The following is a 5476-nucleotide window of genomic DNA, read 5'->3' as shown; positions in this document are numbered from 1 at the left end:
CGAGGTGGGCTCCACAAATTTTTTTTAGCATTTAAAAAGCTGTTTGATACTTATTTGTGTTTAAATATGTTCAAACTTGTTTAAATAATAACAGTAATATTTTTTTATAAGACAGTAGCATTTAAAAAGCTGTTTGATACTAATTTTTTTTATAAGACGGTGCGCGGGGTGCGCGGGGTCGGCGGCGGCGGTTGGGTAGGGGAATCGAGGGTGCGGGGGGTCGGCGGCGGCGGCCGGTGGACTGGGGGGTGCTCGGCGGCGAGGGGGGCCGGATCTGGCAAGGTAGGATAGCGATCGAGATGGAGGGGGATCGAGATCGAGTGTCCATGAAATTTAAAAATATTCATGATAGTTCAAAAAGTACCCATGAAATACAATCGAGAAATGAAGGCTACGATTTAAATACAATCGATCTTAGCTAGCTATCTGTTCACAATCTTCTTGCCCTTCTTTTTGGCAAATGGAGTTCTTCTGTGGAACAGACGTCCTTTAGGTAGGGTGGTCCTGCTTCTTCTTGTGGTGTATGCTGCTACTTCATCATCGTCGTCATGTTCGATCCTCGGGTCGCCGTACTTGTCGAAGTCTTGCTCATTGGCTACTCCATCCATTCCGATGATCTTCCTTTTGCCTCTCCTCACGACAACACGACTGGGCTTTGGCGGGTCGGTAATGAAGAAGCATTGGTCCACTTGGGAAGCCAGTACCCATGGCTCATTTTTCGCGGTGACGTTTGCGCCCGCGGTCTTGGATTTGGCTTCGGGTATAACCATGGTGGTGAAATACCGGTCTTCTTTTATGATGTTCTTGGCCCATCTGACACGGAACATCGGGACCTTCTCTCCAGCGTAGCTCAGCTCGCAGATCTCCTCGATCCTTCCGTAGTATCTGTCCTTGTCGTTACCGGTGTAGGATTCCATCGTTACCCCGGAGTTCTGATAACCATCGCTCTTCATGTCCTTGGCCTCGGTGTAGAATGTGTAGCCGTTGATATCGTGAAACATGAGTTGTGCTCTTTGAGTATATCTCCGTCCGTCCTCTGTTGGCCTCGGTCATTGTACGTCTTTTTAATAAAGGTTTTGTGCTCTACCAACCAAGGATCGACCACGTCTATGTGTTGTAGCGCGACTAGGTTTGCTCTTTCAAAGTCGGCGAGTCGACCCTCGAAGTCGACATGCATTTCGCGGCGACCCTCACAGTGACCCCATCCAGCGAGCCTGCCGAGGTGCCTGTTGACAGGAAGACCAACGGGGTTCTCGATGCCTAGATAATTCGTGCAGTAGGAGATGCACTCTTCGGTCAGAAAGCCCCTGGCTATGCTTCCTTCTGGACGTGACATGTTGCGAACGTATCCTTTGATGACACCATTCATCCTTTCGAACGGCATCATGCTGTGCAGGAACGTCGGCCCGAGTTGGATGATATCCTCCACTATATGGACCAGCAGATGCACCATAACGTCGAAGAATGCGGGCGGGAAGTACATCTCAAGCTCGCATAGTATCACCACGATCTCTTCCTGTAGCCTTCTGAGTTGCCTCACGCCAATCGACTTCCGAGAGATGACGTCGAAGAAGTTGCATAGGCCAAATAGCGTTTCACGGACGTGCGCGTCCATGATCCCACGGATTGCAACTGGAAGTATCTGCGTCATCAGCACGTGACAGTCGTGAGACTTCATCCCGCTGAACTTCTGCTTCGCTGGGTCTAGGTATCTCCTTATCTTCCCCGCGTAACCGTAAGGAAGTTTTACTCCTAGGAGGCAGGTGAAAAACTGCTCGATCTCCTCCTGACTTAGAGTGAAGCACGCGGGAGGGTAGTCATTTCCGGTCTTCTTGGCCTTTTTGCCTTTGCGACGACTTTCTGTGTCCTGCTTCGCCTCATCATCATCATCATCATCATCATCATCATCATCATCATCATCATCATCATCATCATCATCATCATCATATATAGCGTGAAGCTCCTGCCTGATGCCCATTGATTTCAAGTCTGCCCTTGCTTTCGGCCCATCTTTGGTCCTCTCTGGCATGTTGAGCAGGGTACCAAGCAGACTCTCGCACACGTTCTTCGTGATATGCATGACATCAAGGCTATGAGGCACACGGTGGATCTTCCAGTACGGCAAGTCCCAGAAAACAGACCTCGTTTTCCATACCTTCAGCAGCGGCTCTGGCGCCTTTCGCTTCTTTCCCGGCTCTGGCGCCTTTTGCTTCTTTCCCGGCAGTGGGCAGTCTTTCCAATTTTTCAACAGCTTGTCTATTTCCTCGCCGCTCCTCGTACACGGGCGTTTTCGGGGTTCTGTTTCACCATCGAACAGATCCTTGCGTTTCCTCCACGGGTCATCGTCGTGAAGCCACCTTCGATGTCCCATGAACACGGTTTTCGAAGACCCGGGATCTCTATCTAGCTGGCGATACGTTGTGTCATCCATGCACCTTACGCATCCAGAAAATCCGTGGACTACCTGCCCCGCAAGATATCCGTAACCGAGATAGTCGTGCACCGTCGTGAGCAGTGCGGCTCTCATAGGGAAATACTCTTTCTCTGCGGCGTCCCACGTATTGGCTGGCGTTTTCCACAGCGTGTCAAGCTCCTCTTTCAGCAGCCCCAGATACAGATTGATGTCGTTCCCTGGTTGTTTCGGCCCTTCAATTAGCATACTCATGTGAATGTACTTCCTCTTCATGCACAACCAGGGGGGAAGGTTGTACATCCACACAAACACAGGCCAGGTGCTATGTGTGCTTCTCTGGCTGCCAAACGGATTGACTCCATCGGTGCTCGCGCCCAGCACGATGTTCCTTGGATCGTTCCCAAATTCTGGGTATTCGAAGTTCAATGCTTGCCACTGGCTCGCATCCTTAGGGTGACTCAGCATCTTGTCTTTTTATCTATCTCCGGATCATTTGCGTCATCTTCTCGCTTCTTCTCCTCCCTATCCGCGTGCCAACGTAGGAGCTTTGCTACCTTAGGATCCGCGAAATACCGCTGCAGACGAGGAGTGATCGGAAAGTACCACACCACTTTTCGAGGAGCTTTCTTCCTCTTCTTGTATCGAGTGACACCGCACACCGGACATATTGTAGACTCCGCGTGCTCGTCCCGATAAATGATGCAATTGTTCATGCACACATGGTATTTCACGTGCGGTAAATCCAGAGGACACACGATTTTCTTCGCCTCCTCCAAACTGGTCGGGCAGTTGTTCCCCTTGGGAAGACGTTCGTGCCAGAATGACATGTTCTCGTCGAAGCATGCGTCGGTCATTTTGTGTTTTACCTTCATCTCCAGGGCCATGAGCGTTACTTTCAGGCGGGTATCCTTGGGCCTGCATCCTTCATACAATGGAGTAACCGCGTCTAACTCAAGTTGATCCATCTTGGCTTTCTCTCGGGCGGCAGCTCTTGCGTTATCCGTCTGCTTGAGAAGCAGCTCTTGAATATGAGGGTCCTGCACCCAGCCCATCGATGGTCCAGCGTCGTCTGCTCCGCCGGCATCATCATCTTCATGATCATGCCCGTCGCCTGCTCCGGCATCTTCCTCATCATCATGTCCTGCATCTTCTACATGATGACTGTGTACAGCATCACAGTCGTGATCATCTCCTGGGGATTCTTCGTCTTCTCGCCCGCCCGAGCCGCGATGGTTGTCTTGCTGCCCTTCCTCATTTCTTGCCCGGCCCGCATGGACGACTTCGTAGTCATCTTCATCACCTTGCCACCGATAGCCATCCATGAAACCACGCAACAGCAGGTGGTCCCGCACCTGCCCGGAATCCGGGTCCGCAATAAGGCTCTTCAGCTTGCATCTTCGACACGGACATCTTATCTCCGTCTCATTCTTTTGAAGCATCTCGGCCTTCGCGGACCTCAAAAACCTATTCACGATGCCTTCGGTCATCGTGCGGACCATGGTCGCCTGCGGGGTAGAGCAAAACGATATTTTAGAACCAAACAAAAATTTGGCATGACCTTCCCTAAAAATAGGACCAAAAAGAATGCTTAATGCCAAAATTCTCGCCGAAACGGAAATGAATCAACATTCCGGCAAAATATTGGCAACTATCGCATATCAAATACCGGTACACCTCCAAACACAAACACATATGCAACACCACAAACATATGGAACACCACGAACATACATAGATCTAGCTAGGCCGTAAAAAGTGCATGTGCACATTGTTGTAAGGAGAACAACCTAAATATAGCTTCCCCCCTTACTTACCTATTAAAACAAGGTAATTTAACCACTTAATTTGAATGAATCTATGGTGGAAATGAGGTGAAAAAGAGGAGGCACCCGAGACAAGGAGGAGGTGGAGAGAATGAAGTGGGGAGAAAGTGAGTGTGTGGGTAGGAGAGGCTGTCCCAAATATCTTGTTGCTGCCCACTTACTAATGGCGCACCTCTTGCATGGTGCGCCATTAGTACTTACAACTACTAATGGCGCACTTGGGCAGGATACGCCATTAGTATGTTTGGATAGGCGCACTAGTTCAAAAAAAAATCCTATACTAATGGCGCACCCACTGCCAGGTGCGCCATTAGTAGTTACAACTACTAATGGCGCACTTGGGCAGGATGCGCCATTAGTATGTTTGGATAGGCGCACTAGTTCAAAAAAAAAGTTTCTATACTAATGGCGCACCTGCTGCCTAGTGCGCCATTAGTAGTTACAACTACTAATGGCGCACTTTGCCGGGATGCGCCATTAGTATGTTTGGACAGGCGCACTAGTTAAAAAAAAAATTTGATACTAATGGCGCACCCGTAGCATGGTGCGCCATTAGTTGTTTAAACTCTAATGGCGCATCAGATTGTGGTGCGCCATTAGTATATACTAATGGCGCACCATCTTTCTAGTGCGCCATTAGTGTCAATCCCATCTATAGCCATTTTCCTAGTAGTGAAGGTTTCATCCTCAAGCAACTCACCCCAGGTCATGTAAGCCAAATATGGCACTATCCAATCTGGGATGACATGAAGAGCCGCCACCAACTGTGCTTCCGGGTCAGGGACAGCTAAGTCTTCCTCTGTAGGTAATTTAACAAAAGGATTATGCAAAATATCCAAGAAAGTGTTCGGAGGTACCGGTTTACACTAAGATCCCAGCTGGCTTAAAAGCATCAGCCGCCTCATTCTTCCTACGATCAATGTGCTCCACTTGATATCCCTTGAAGTGTCCAGCAACAGCATCAACTTCACGGCGATAAGCCGCCATGAGAGGATCCTTGAAATCCCACTTGCCTGAGACTTTTTGAGCTACCAAATCTGAGTGTCGAAGCACCTTACCCGGCTTAAGCTCATCTCCTTATCCATCCGAAGACCATGGAGCAAGGCCTCATACTCAGATACATTGTTAGTATAGGGAAACATCAATCTTAGCACATAATAAAATTTGTCACCTCGAGGGGATGCTAAAACAACTCCAGCCCCCGAGCCTTCCAATTGCTTGGACCCGTCAAAGTGAATAGT

The sequence above is a fragment of the Triticum dicoccoides genome, chromosome 4B, assembly GCF_002162155.2.
Source record: "Triticum dicoccoides isolate Atlit2015 ecotype Zavitan chromosome 4B, WEW_v2.0, whole genome shotgun sequence".
Lineage (NCBI taxonomy): Eukaryota > Viridiplantae > Streptophyta > Magnoliopsida > Poales > Poaceae > Triticum > Triticum dicoccoides.
The sequence above is the reverse complement of the archived record's forward strand: the minus strand, read 5'-3'. Positions refer to the sequence as shown.